The sequence below is a fragment of the Panthera tigris genome, chromosome E1 (genome assembly GCF_018350195.1).
Source record: "Panthera tigris isolate Pti1 chromosome E1, P.tigris_Pti1_mat1.1, whole genome shotgun sequence".
Taxonomy (NCBI): domain Eukaryota; kingdom Metazoa; phylum Chordata; class Mammalia; order Carnivora; family Felidae; genus Panthera; species Panthera tigris.
Genome location: NC_056673.1, coordinates 22,600,913 through 22,615,990, shown reverse-complemented (window position 1 = coordinate 22,615,990; position 15,078 = coordinate 22,600,913).

Below are 15,078 nucleotides of genomic sequence, written 5' to 3'. Positions count from 1 at the left end.
AAGAAATTAAAAAATATATGGAAACAAACGAAAATGAAAATACAACAATCCAAACGCTTTGGGATGCAGCGAAGGCAGTCCTGAGAGGAAAATACATCGCAATCCAGGCCTATCTCAAGAAACAAGAAAAATCCCAAATACAAAATCTAACAGCACACCTAAAGGAACTAGAAGCAGAACAGCAAAGGCAGCCTAAACCCAGCAGAAGAAGAGAAATAATAAAGATCAGAGCAGAAATAAACAATATAGAATCTAAAAAAAACTGTAGAGCAGATCAACGAAACCAAGAGTTGGTTTTTTGAAAAAATAAACCAAATTGACAAACCTCTAGCCAGGCTTCTCAAAAAGAAAAGGGAGATGACCCAAATAGATAAAATCATGAATGAAAATGGAATTATTACAACCAATCCCTCAGAGATACAAACAATTATCAGGGAATACTATGAAAAATTATATGCCAACAAATTGGACAACCTGAAAGAAATAGACAAATTCCTAAACACCCACACTCTTCCAAAACTCAATCAGGAGGAAATAGAAAGCTTGAACAGATCCATAACCAGCAAAGAAATTGAATCGGTTATCAAAAATCTCCCAACAAATAAGAGTCCAGGACCAGATGGCTTCCCAGGGGAGTTCTACCAGACGTTTAAAGCAGAGATAATACCTATCCTTCTCAAGCTATTCCAAGATATAGAAAGGGAAGGAAAACTTCCAGACTCATTCTATGAAGCCAGTATTACTTTGGTTCCTAAACCAGACAGAGACCCAGTAAAAAAATAGAACTACAGGCCAATATCCCTGATGAATATGGATGCAAAAATTCTCAATAAGATACTAGCAAATCGAACTCAACAGCATATAAAAAGAATTATTCACCATGATCAAGTGGGATTCATTCCTGGGATGCAGGGCTGGTTCAACATTCGCAAATCAATCAACGTGATACATCACATTAATAAAAGAAAAGAGAAGAACCATACGATCCTGTCAAAGGCCTTTGACAAAATCCAGTACCCTTTCTTAATAAAAACCCTTGAGAAAGTCGGGATAGAAGGAACATACTTAAACATCATAAAAGCCATTTATGAAAAGCCCACAGCTAACATCATCCTCAATGGGGAAAAACTGAGAGCTTTTTCCCTGAGATCAGGAACACGACAGGGATGCCCACTCTCACAGCTGTTGTTTAACATAGTGTTGGAAGTCCTGGCATCAGCAATCAGACAACAAAAGGAAATCAAAGGCATCAAAATTGGCAATGATGAAGTCAAGCTTTCGCTTTTTGCAGATGACATGATATTGTACATGGAAAATCTGATAGACTCCACCAAAATCTGCTAGAACTGATGCATGAATTCAGCAAAGTCACAGGATACAAAATCAATGTACAGAAATCAGTTGCATTCTTATACACTAACAATGAAGCAACAGAAAGACAAATAAAGAAACTGATCCCATTCACAATTGCACCAAGAAGCATAAAATACCTAGGAATAAATCTAACCAAAGATGTACAAGATCTATATGCTGAAAACTATAGAAAGCTTATGAAGGTAATTGAAGAAGTTATAAAGAGATGGAAAGACATTCCCTGCTCATGGATTGGAAGAATAAATATTGTCAAAATGTCAATACTACCCAAAGCTATCTACACATTCAATGCAATCCCAATCAAAACTGCACCAGCATTCTTCTCGAAACTAGAACAAGCAATCCTAAAATTCATATGGAACCACAAAAGGCCCCGAATAGCCAAAGTAATTTTGAAGAAGAAGACCAAAGCAGGAGGCATCACAATCCCAGACTTCAGCCTCTACTACAAAGCTGCAGTCATCAAGACAGCATGGTATTGGCACAAAAACAGACACATAGACCAATGGAATAGAATAGAAACCCCAGAACTAGACCCACAAACGTATGGCCAACTCATCTTTGACAAAGCAGGAAAGAACATCCAATGGAAAAAAGACAGTCTCTTTAACAAATGGTGCTGGGAGAACTGGACAGCAACATGCAGAAGGTTTAAACTAGACCACTTTCTCACACCATTCACAAAAATAAACTCAAAATGGATAAAGGACCTGAATGTAAGACAGGAAACCATCAAAACCCTAGAGGAGAAAGCAGGAAAAGACCTCTCTGACCTCAGCCATAGCAATCTCTTACTCAACACATCCCCAAAGGCAAGGGAATTAAAAGCAAAAATGAATTACTGGGACCTTATGAAGATAAGCTTCTGCACAGCAAAGGAAACAACCAACAAAACTAAAAGGCAACCAACGGAATGGGAAAAGATATTTGCAAATGACGTATCAGACTAAGGGCTAGTATCCAAAATCTATAAAGAGCTCACCAAACTCCACACCCAAAAAACAAATAACCCAGTGAAGAAATGGGCAGAAAACATGAATAGATACTTCTCTAAAGAAGACATCCGGATGGCCAACAGGCACATGAAAAGATGCTCAACGTCGCTCCTTAACAGGGAAATACAAATCAAAACCACACTCAGATATCACCTCACGCCAGTGAGAGTGGCCAAAATGAACAAATCAGGAGACTATAGATGCTGGAGAGGATGTGGAGAAACGGGAACCCTCTTGCACTGTTGGTGGGAATGCAAATTGGTGCAGCCGCTCTGGAAAGCAGTGTGGAGGTTCCTCAGAAAATTAAAAATAGACCTACCCTATGACCCAGCAATAGCACTGCTAGGAATTTATCCAAGGGATACAGGAGTCCTGATGCATAGGGGCACTTGTACCCCAATGTTTATAGCAGCACTCTCAACAATAGCCAAATTATGGAAAGAGCCTAAATGTCCATCAACTGATGAATGGATAAAGAAATTGTGGTTTATATACACAATGGAGTACTACGTGGCAATGAGAAAGAATGAAATATGGCCCTTTGTAGCAACATGGATGGAACTGGAGAGTGTGATGCTAAGTGAAATAAGCCATACAGAGAAAGACAGATACCATATGGTTTCACTCTTATGTGGATCCTGAGAAACTTAACAGAAACCCGTGGGGGAGGGGAAGGAAAAAAAAAAGAGGTTAGAGTGGGAGAGAGCCAAAGCATAAGAGACTGTTAAAAACTGAGAACAAACTGAGGGTTGATGGGGGGTGGGAGGGAGGGGAGGGTGGGTGATGGGTATTGAGGAGGGCACCTTTTGGGATGAGCACTGGGTGTTGTATGGAAACCAATTTAACAATAAATTTCATATATTGAAAAAAAAAATCACACACAGCAGAGAAGACTGTGGGGGGGGGGGGAATCTCAGTTCTGTGGGTTCTCAGCACTGACCCTGAGTTCCAAGACCATCCTGATGTTCCTGTCCCAGTGGGTGATTATGCTTTCCCCAAAGGTGCCCAGTTGGTATGAGTCCAATGCTCCATTTGCTCTTGGAAGTGTAGGAAAGTGGCTCAGAATGTTCTCTCTGTCCCCTCCCTCAGGTCTTTAGCTCACTGAGAATGAGTATGGTGGGCAGGATAACAGCCTCCCAAAGATGTCCGCACCCTAATCCCCGGGACCTTAGAGATTATGCTACATGACAGGGGGAATGAAGATTGTAGAGACAAGTAAGGTTGCTAACCAACTGAACTTAAAATAAAGAGAATCTCCTGGATTATCTGGGAAGGCTCACTGTAATCACAAGGGGCCTTACAGGTGGAAGGAGACCGAAAAATCCATGTCAGAGTGATGCAAGGTGACAAAGACTTGACCAGCCACTGCTGGTTTTGAAGATGGAAGGGGGTCGAGAGCCAGGGAACACTGGAGGCCTCTAGGAGCTGGGAAAGCCGGAAAATGGATTCTCCCCTAGACCTCCAGAGAGAACTGCCGTCCTCCTGACACCTTGATTTTGGCCCAGGGAGACCCAACCTGCTCACCAATCTGAATGTTATGATGAGACATTATGTCCATTGGCAGATATGCAGCACCACCTATGAGGTATTCTAGCGATTCACCTCTTCCTCCCAGCACACACACATAACCGAGCCTACATGGTCAATCTTCCGGGTCTGAGACAAAACAGGCACGCGGGAAGAAATTCAATGGCACCACAAAGAGGCAATCACCTGAACTGTTAATGTGAGAAGTTCAATGGGAGAAGTGAACTGGATTTTTTTTTTTTAACAGATCACAGGGGAGGAAAGAGGGGGCTTAATGGTGTTGATTATGAGAGACTTAACTCACCTGTCAACTAAACACATTGTGTAGACCTTGTTTGGATCTTGACTTCAACAACAACAAGACGTAAAAAACCAACCAACCAAACAAAAACCTGTGACGATCAGGGAACTCCGACCGTGGCTGACTGGGTATTAGATTATAATAAGAAATTATTAGCAATTTTGTTAAATGTGATAATGGCATGGTGCTCATACCTTTTTAAAGGTCCTTATCTGATAGAGATATATGCTGAAATGTTTATAAGTAAAATAATATGCTGTCTAGGATTTGCTTTAAGATCATCTAGAAAATGAAACTGAGTGGAAATAAGATGATTGGAAAAAAGGGTAATTGTTGAAGCTGAGTGATGCGTGCAAGGGTGTTCACTGTATTATTATCTCTACTTTTGTGTTCATCTGAATATTTCCACAATTCCTTCTACCTTCCACAAAACTACAAAAACACATTTTTAGAAGAGATAGTAATATGCCCCGGTTAATTTTGTGTTTTTTATATTTACTTTAATTAATGTTTTTGAGAGAAAGACGCACGTGTGTGAGCGGGGGAGGGGCAAAGTCAGACAGAGAAAGAGAGAACTACAGGCAGATTCCATGCTCAGCGCAGAGCCTAACATGGGGCTCAATCCCATGACTCCAGGATCACGACCCCACGGAAATCAAGAGTCGGATGCTTAACCGACTGAGCTACCCAGGCGCCCCTACCCCAGTTAATTTTGAAACACACACACACACACACACACACACACACGCACGCGCGCCACACACCATCCAGTTCTGAATAAAAACATTATTTTGTAGCCATTGTATGTTTCCATGAAGGTGCAGAGATGCTTCACATCAGGACTATACCAATTTTATTACTTTTTTTACTGGGGAAAAAACATTGGTTACTATTGTCTCAGAGAGTTATGACCAGACTTCCAGGGGGCTTAGTATTAAAGTATAAACTTCATCACTTTTGGCATGTATGAGCTCATCCTCATGTTAAAACTTTAAAAACAGTTGAGCTGGAATTAGATTCAGCTTCAATGAAAAGTTTGTAAATAAGTTTTTTTTAATATTAAATATAATTTATTGTCAAATTGTTTCCATACAACACCCAGTGCTCATCCCTGTAGGTAAGTTTTAATGGTCTGTTACAGTAGAGATTTTAGTAGAAAATTGGCTCAGAATGTCATTAATCAACATGACCCATGTATATTAGTTTCCCTTTTAAAAAAATTTTTTTAACGTTTATTTATTTTTGAGACAGAGAGAGACAGAGCATGAACGGGGGAGGGTCACAGAGAGAGGGAGACACAGAATCTGAAACAGGCTCCAGGCTCTGAGCTGTCAGCACAGAGCCCGACGCGGGGCTCGAACTCACGGACCGCGAGATCATGACCTGAGCCGAAGTCGGCCGCTTAACCGACTGAGCCACCCAGGCGCCCTTAGTTTCCTTTTTTAAAAAAATGTTTATTTATTTATTTTGAGAGAGAGTGAGCATGAACAGTGTAGGGGCAGAGGGAAGGCAGAGAGAGAATCCCAAACAGTACACGGGGCTTGATCTCGCAAACCATGAGATCATGGTCTAAGCTACAATCAAGAGTCAGAGGCTTAACAGACCGAGCCATCCAGGCGTCCCAATATATATTGGTTTCCTGTTTGAGGCCTTGAGTTATGTATTGTCTGTATTCTCTTAAATCTACTTTGTAACTAACCATCACAGTTGTTTTGCCCTAGAATGGCTAGGTAGCATTTGGGTCTGATCACTTGTCTTCCACACCACTCTCTCTGCAAGGGAAAGAAAGGTGTTATGTCAATTAGTGTCTTCAGTCAATACATGATTTACAAGTCTACCTAGGGGCTCTTTCAAATGCAATCTGCAAGCACTAAACAGCTTGGTGCAGTGGAAAAACCATGGTCTGTGGACTCAGACTGTTTCTGACACTGAAGCCTTGGGGAAATTACCTGATTTCTTCGAGTTTCTCCCTCTTCAACTGTAAATAGTACAGACACGCCTCGCAGAGAATGTAATGAAAATGCATAGAAACCTATATAACAACAACAACAAAAAAATGCATAGAAAATACTTTATCAGCTGATTCCGCTTGCACCAGGTCAAGTGTGAAGAGATTCACTCAACAGTGAAGTATTCATTTTTAAACTGATTTTTAAAAAGCCAAAGCAAGTGAAATTGATTAGATCCAAGATTGGATTGGAGGTGACTGGGGCTTAAATTACCAACTGCTTCAGGGAGAAGAATATAATTCCAAGGCACTATTGAGTTGGAAACACCAGTGGAAGGAAGTGGACGAGCAAAAAGGACCAAGTTTATAAGGAGACACCAGACATTGAGTCTGAAATGGGCTCTCCCTTCCCTGGCCCTCTCTCTGCCTCTGAGCTCACATACTTGCTTTTACTCTGAGGGTTTTTAAAATGTGTGTGTGTGTGTGTGTGTGTGTGTGTATACACACATTTGGTGTTTGTTATTATTTTAAGTAGCTTTATGCCCAACATGGCGTTTGAGTCCTGACCCCAAGATCAAGAGCCATGCCTTCCACTAAGCCAGCCAGGTGCCCCTACTCTGATGTTTTGAAACAAAACAAAATAGGGTCAGGCTCTGCAACAGCTAGAGGAGCTTTCAGATTCTTTCTGAGATAGAAACTGACTTTACCTAAAGAATGACTTCCTGTATGTGCTGTACCTGTTAGATCAAGAAATGACCTCAGACGATTCTTAGGTCAGTGAAACTGTGGTAGGGTCCCCTCCCTAAGGAGAGAGGGGGGAAAAAAAGGAGAGAAAACTTCAAGGTAACCTGGCTACGTGCCAGCATAACAACATCCCTCATGACCTTGTAAACTGAGACTACTTAAACAGACTGCATGTTTGTGTGTGTTACCATATATGGGAGACAAAAAAAAAAAAAAAAGAAAATGTATAAAAACTATGCCACGTCCAGGCCTCAGTTCCCTTACGAACCCAACTGAGAGGTGCCAGCACGAATAAAGTTGCTTCCTGGAAATTAAAAAGCCTTGGTGTCATGACTGTCTGTGTGAGAATCCTGCTACAAAACTACTCTGTACGATACTATAATGGTGGATGCAAGTCGTTATACATTTGTCCAGACCCATGAATTACACAACACCAAGAGGGCACCCCGATATAAACTGTGCACTTTGGGTGATCATGATGTGTACGTACATGTAGGTTCATTGGGTGTAACAAGTGTGCACTGTGGTGCGGGATACCCACAGCCGGAGAGGTTGTGTGTGTGTGTAGTGATAGGAGGTATATGGGAACCCTCTGTATTTTCTGATCAATTCTGCCATGAACTTAAAACCATGCCAAAAATAAGGTATACTCATTTTAAGGTAAATTAAAAAGATTTTTAATGTTTATTGATTTTTGAGAGGGGAGAGAGAGAGAGAGTGTGGGGGGGCAGAGAGAGAGAGAGAGAGAGAGAGAGAGAGAGAGAATCTGAAGTAGGCTCCAGGTTTTGAGCTGTCAGCACAGAGCCTGACACAGGGCTCGAACTCACCAACTGTGAGATCATGACAGGAGCTGAAGTCAGGCATTCAACCAACTGAGCCACCCTAGCATCCCTGGTAAATTTTTAAAAGTGAGGCCATACAAACAAAAAGTAATAAGGTAACTGACTACCTAGCCAATGCACTTCCTGGTTGCGCCATACCCATTAAAGATAAGAGAAATGGGGCACCTGGGTGGCTCAGTCGGTTAAGCGTCCGACTTCGGCTCAGGTCATGATCTCACGGTCCGTGAGTTCAAGCCCCGCGTTGGGCTCTGTGCTGACAGCTCGGAGCCTGGAGACTGCTTCGGATTCTGTGTCTCCCTTTCTCTCTGACCCTCCTCCGTTCATGCTCTGTCTCTCTCTGTCTCAAAAATAAATAAACATTAAAAAAAAATTTTAAAATATCATATGATTTCTAGAGTTCCTGGCAAGATGGTAATTTAGCACCAGCTTCTGGCTCCAACCATCAAGGTCAACCCTGGAGGAATTATAGAGAGAAGCATCATGGATCCTAGAATGAACTAGGAAAAGTCTGTGAGCAACCTCTGGGAGAAGACTATTTTGAACCTACCTCTGTGTGTGTGTGTGTGTGTGTGTGTGTGTGTGTGTGTGTGTAAAGGTAGCTGAAGCCTGAAGTAGAGGAGTCATAACAGTCGAAGGTAATTAGAGGGAAAAAAGATTAAATAGATGATAGATGATAGATGATAGATGATAGATAAGAGAGAGGGACAGAAAGAGAGAGAGGAGAGAGATTTGGATTCTACTCTGCCTCCTCTACCCACCCCATACACACGCTCTCCAGGAGCAACGGTGCAGGAGTCACAGGGATAAAATCAGGGCAGCCAGGATGATGGGTTAGGGAGTGTCTAGCCTCAGCCCTTCATTACCTTCCCCCTCCTCCAAACCCTCAGAGTGAACAATTTACTAAATAGGAAGTGCCTCCCCTACGTGACTCTTTCTGGGCTACTGAAGGTCAGAGCCCTGAGCTGAAGAGTGGCTGTGCTTGGGGGAGTGGTACTAAATTGAAGTGTTTAACTGTCATTTTCTGGTGTCTGGTTCTGTTCACACGAATGCTCGTTTCCTTCACTCTCTTTGAGTTCATCCAGTTGATGTAAACTAGGGTCTGGCTCTTGGAACTGCCCCAGCACAGACTGTCTGGTACCTCCAGAGGAACCTGAGCTCCCTCGCCAAAATCACAACACACGCTTGTGCCAAATTCCTAATGAGGGAGTGAACAAAATGGGTTAGATATCATAGGAAGCAGACCAAGAATGGACCAAGATTTTGAAATAAATGTAATAAATATACCAGAAGAGTTAAGGCATTAAAAATATGAAAGGAGAGGGGTGCCTGGGTGGCTCAGTCACTTAAGCATCCAACTTTGGCTCAGATCATGATCTCAGAGTTCATGAGTTCAAGCCCAGCGTTGAGATCTCTGCTGTCAGTGCAGACCCCACTTCGGATCCTCTGTCTCCATCTCTCCCTGCCCCTCCCCCACTCCCATTCTCTCTCTCTCTCTCTCTCTCTCTCTCTCTCTCTCTCTCCCCCCCCCCACCTCAAAACTAAACAAACATTATTTAAAAAGACATATGAGGGGCGCCTGGGTGGTTCAGTCAGTTAAGTGTCCAACTCTTGGTTTCAGCTCAGGTCATGATCTCGCAGTTTTGTGAGTTTGAGCCCCACATCGGGCTGTGAGCTGATGGTGCAGAGCCTGCTTGGGATTCTCTCTCTCTTTCTCTCTCTCTCTCCCTCCCTCCCTCCCTCTCTCTCTGCCTCTGCCCTACTCACGTGTCTCTGTCTCTCTCAAAATAAAGAAATAAACTTTAATAAATAAATAAATAAATAAATAAAAAGACATATGAAAGGAGGCTGGAAATTAGAACCAAGGGAAACCATTAGGTATGGAAAATATAGTGGGCAAAATAAAGAACCCAGGAGATAAGATCAATCACAGAATGGACAGAGATAAAATACTGATTCCCGAGTTACAGCATTAGATTCAGGACCTCTTACAGAAACAAGCAGGGAAGGATAAAGAAATAGAAAATATAAAGGAAAGTTAAAAGATATAGAGAATAGATGTAGAAGGATCATCCGGATAATATGAGCTCCAGTTGGAGAAAAAAATTAAAATTAAAAAAGCAAACCACTCCTTTCCAGAGTCCCACTTTTTCCTTTTCTTAAACACACACACACACACACACACACACACACACACACCAGGATATTAGTGGAAAAATTGGTGAAATTTCAATAATGTCTGTAATTTAATTAATAATAATGTACCAATGTTAATAATAGCATACCTATTCTTACTTATTCTACTATGATTTTTTAAGATGTTCATATTAGGGGATCAGAGTGAGAGCTATAAGGAGCTTGGTACTATTTTTACAACTTTTCTCTGTCTAAATTAGCACAAAATCAAAAGGTTTTAACACTCAGTTATTTACATTTTCCAGTTCATTTTATTTTCTGCCATTGGCAAATCTACACGGTCAATGTTCCGATTTTTTTTGTTTAATTCTGGATAAACAATGGAGGAGGGGGTAACATAGATTTATCACTTACAAACTGTTAGCAGTATGATGTAATCTATCTGGTCTTTTTTTCTAAAAAAAAAAAATTTTTTTTTTTTTTGCAGGTCAACAATTAAATCATGGTGCATTTTTTAACCTTTCTTTTTGCTGCTTATGGAAGAGGCAACTAACTCTAAGATACCACCGCAAAGATGTCTCTACTCTCTTATTGAAAATTGCCCAAGGGGCGCCTGGGTGGCTCCATTGGTTAAGCATCCAACTCTTGGTTTTGGCTCAGGCCATGATCTCATGGTTCATGAAGTTCCAGCTCCACATCGGGCTCTGCGATGATGTGCAAAGCCTGCTTGGGATTCTGTCTCCCTCTTCCTCTCTCTGTCCTCCCCCCTCAAAATAAAGAAATAAACGTTAAAAAAGAAAAAAGAAAGAAAGAAAATTGCCCTAAAGCGAGAGTGAGAAATGAAATGCCAGTAGGCACGCCAGCAGACCTCAGTATTTGTGAAGAAGGGCCAAGGCTGCTGAGTGCAGGAGACGCGAAGAGAGAAGATCTGCAACTCCAGATATTGGCACAGCACTCCAAGCAGGGAGTTCTCTGCATTGAGCAGCTCATAGAGCCTGAGGAGGAAACTTCATCACTAGTTATCTGAACAACCAGACTGATGGCAGAGGTGAGCTTTAGGAGTTCCCGGATATCTGGATTGACAGCAAGGGTTGGCAAAAGGGATACATCATCTTTACTAATCATTCTTCAGGGCCGAAAAATATCTATGGAAGACAACCAGCCCGCTGCTGCCGATATCTAGCCTCGGAAAAGAGGGAAGCTACACCAATCCTCATAACAGGTCGTTATAAAACCCTGTGCCATGTTCACGGTGGAGCAGGGAAACTTTGGTGCCCCAAGCATTCATTGCCCTGGACCTGTTCCCACAATATACTCCTGCAAGCAGTTCCATCGGGAATACGAGGATCTAACTCTGGGGGAAAGCAAAAAGAAAAAAACAAAACACAACAGGGGACACAGGGGAAGGGAGAGCCCAGGATGACAGCTGAGCGGTGGCCCTAGAAAGCCCCCAGTCAGGATCCAAGGGCAATATGTTCTGAAGACATGAAATTTGAATTGATGTTTATTGATGGTATACTTAATGTATTTACATTTCACATGATTAACAACAAGACCAAAATGTTTCCTCACTTGAGGCAGAGGATTTGGAGATAAATTAGTGTTACATGCGTAGAAAACTAGACAAACAAAAAGCAAAATGATGGTAAATTCCAAGCAAAGCAGAAAATTGTACAGGAAATAAAATAGACTCAGTATATCACCTAGCCCAGCTGTGAATAGAGAATTCATAACAAGGTAAACACTGAATATTCTTCTAACCCCAAATGGTGATAGAAACCATATTGGCAGGAGGTGGGGACAGGAAGCTAGGGAGGGAGTGTAATTGAACTAAATCTTTCAGAAGCAAATAGATAATATCTATATGAAACCGAAAACTGCACAATTTGGAAACAGAGGTATATACAAAAGAAATATTGAAGTGGTCGCCTTTGGGCAGCAGGAAGAGGGGTGGGGCAGGAAACAGCTAATTTTAAACCAAGCCTCATAGAACTATTTGACCAACTAGCTGTGTGCGTCTACAGTAACTCTGATTTTTTAAATTCATAAGCATTCTTATTATAATATAATTATCTGGAAAGTAGTAGGAAACGTGTTGTCTGCTATTATGGAGCGCTTTTTTCCATATAAACTGGGTCTCTATGTAATATGTTTTATAGTCCCATATTCTTTTTTTTTTTTTTAATTTTTTAAAGTTTATTTATTTTGAGAGGGAGAGAGTGAGTGAGCAGGGAAGGGGCAGAGAGAGAATCCCAGGCACACTCTGTGTTGTCAGCACAGAGCCCGATACAGGGCTCGAACTCACCAACTGTGAGACCGTGACCTGAGCTGAGACCAAGAGTTGGACACTTAACTAACTGAGCCACCCAGATGCCCCTAGTCCCATATTCTTGAATGCAAAAGGCCACACACTCAACAGTCCCAATAATAATAATGCCATTCTGAACTTCTTGCATATTCTAGGTTTTTAGTTTCTTGGATTGGGCATTTGTTTCTTTCCAAAGCAACCAGTCAAACTGCAGTGCTTGGCCCTGAAAATTACAGTCAGTGAATAAGCAGAAAATGTCCCTTTAAAAAAAAAAAATAGGGGACCTGGGTGGTTCAGTTGGTTAAGTGTCCAACTTCGGCTCAGGTCATGATCTTGAGGTTCGTGAGTTCAAGCCTCATGTCAGGCTCTATGCTGACAGCTCAGAGCCTGGAGCCTGCTTTGGATTCTATGTCTCCCTCTCTCTCTGCCCCTCCCCCTGCCTGTGCTCTCTCTCTCTCTCTCTCTCTCTCTCTCTCACTGTCTCTCAAAAATAAATAAATAAACATTAAAAAAATAAAACTAAAACTCCCACTTGCTTGTGCTATCTCTTCCTTCTGTTAATCCAGAGCATCTTTAACTCCATTTATAATGATGGTAGAGAAACATGTTCTTTTTTCAAAAGTTACTACCTCAAACTTACATAACTAAAAGTCAATCCTACAAGATTTTCTTTAAGATGATGATGAATGTAGAGGCATAGGCATTTTAACTTGTTTGACTAGATTAAAAAATAAAGACATTTTCTTTTTAATATATATCTAATACATGCCTGCAGAACAATACATTTTCACATATGGCTTATGGTTAATATGTATTAGATACATTTGAGACTTAATTAAAAGTATAGAGCCTTTTGAAATTCAGAGATAAAAATATGCTCTTTTAAAACACAAAGCAATTTAAAGTATTTATTTATTTATTTATTTATTTATTTATTTATTTTCATTTACATCCAAGTTAGTTAGCATATACTGCAATGATGATTTCAGGAGTGGAATCCAGTAGATAATATCCCTTTATAAAAGCTGCAGAGGGGCGCCTGGGTGGCTCAGTCAGTTGAGCGTCCGACTTCGGCCCAGGTCACGATCTCAGGTTCGTGGGTTCAAGCCCGGCGTCGGGCTCTGTGCTGGCAGCTCAGAGCCTGGAGCCTGCTGCAGATTCTTTGTCTCCTTCTCTCTGCCCTTCCCCACTCATGTGCGCACGCTCGCGCGCGCTCTCTCTCTCTCTTATATAAACATTTTTAAAAAATTTTAAAAGCTGCATAAAACCAGGTATGACTCAGCTGGGTAAAGCTGTCTTTCCAAATGCCCTTTCTGGCAAAGGAGAATTGTTTAAACACCTGGACTTGGAGACTGTGCCAGGTGGGTTGAAAGTGAATCAAGTAAATCGCTAACTGCTAGAAAGTCTGCTATCCTGCTGTGTTGTGTAACTCAATGATGGACAGCTGTGATAACATTGGTAGCCACACCTGTTTTCCTGGCAGCGCTGGACACTTACAAAGTTGCTTTTTCAAGACGGAAGAAGGAAGAAGAGCTTTTCTCTGTTCTCCGGCTCGCCACTCCAGGCCATAATAACCTAGGCTTCTGCTTAGTTTCTTGAGTTTGGGAGTTTGTGTTTCCTTTAAATTAACACTTCTTACCCAGGAACTGCTGTCACGCCAGGGGGCTGACCTTCGAGTGCTGGGAACGCTCCACCCCCAAGAAACTCCAGGGTGCTGTTCCCCTTGTGCTGAGTATTTGTGTAAGAGTATACTTCCTTGTTGTATGGAGAGTAAAAAACCGTGCTGCAGTAACTTCATCGTCACTGGTGGCCATGTGGCTACCACATGGGTTATGACTCGTCCACCAACTACTGCCATCTACATTACAGCCAGAGGCTTTCATAAGAACCTGGGACCTCCAGGTGGCTCAGTCCCTTGAGCTTCGTACTCTTGATTTCACCACCCCCCCCCACCCCAACCCGATCTCATGGTTTGTGGGTCTGTGCTGATGGTTCGAGCCTGCTTGGGTTTCTCTCTCTTTCTCTCTGCCCCTCCTCTGCGCGCTTGCTCTCTCTCAAAATAAATAAACTTAAAGACGAAAACAAGAACCTGACAACCCTTTAGATTTGTTGGTGTGAAATCCCCAAACTTAGTGGAAGGCAGAATGTCACAGGAACTATGCTTTTGGGGTGGGTGCATAGGTGTCCTGGGGTCTGTACCACAAGCTTTTTTTTTTTAAAGTTTATTTATTTTGAGAGAGACAGAGAGAGTGCGAGGGGGAAAAAGGGGGAGAGAAAGGGACGATCCCTAGCAGGCTCCACGTGTGGTCAGCGCAGAGCCCAATGAGGGGCTCAGGAACCTGTGAGATCTCAGCAGAAATCAAGAGTCAGAAGTTTGAACAGCTGAGTCACCCAGGTGCCTGTTTTGTTTTGTTTTTTAATTTTTTTTTTTTTTTTTTTTTTTGAGAGAGAGAGAGACAGAGCACAAGCAGGGGAGGGGCAGAGAGAGAGAGAGGGAAACACAGAATCCCAAACAGGCTCCAGAGTCTGAGCTGTCAGCACAGAGCCCAACATGGGGCTCGAACCCACGAACCCCAACATCATGACCTGACCCGACGTAGGACGCCTAACCGACTGAGTCACCCAGGCATCCCTGTTTTGTTTTGTTTTTTTAAACAGCTACCAACTCCCTCTGAACAGTCCAGTCAATCCTAAAGACGGTGCTAGGCAGCAGTTTCCCTTCCCAGACTCCATGGGACAGCCTTAGCCCACTTTTCCTCTGCCTCAGGTTCTGCCCTAGGGGATTCCTTTCTAGCTCCCACACCCACCACAAATAGAGGGCCAAGGAAGTCTTTTTTCATGAAGGCCTCAACCTCTGGGACTGTACCCACAGCAGTCTCCTCGATCTTTGGGTTTGGATACACAGG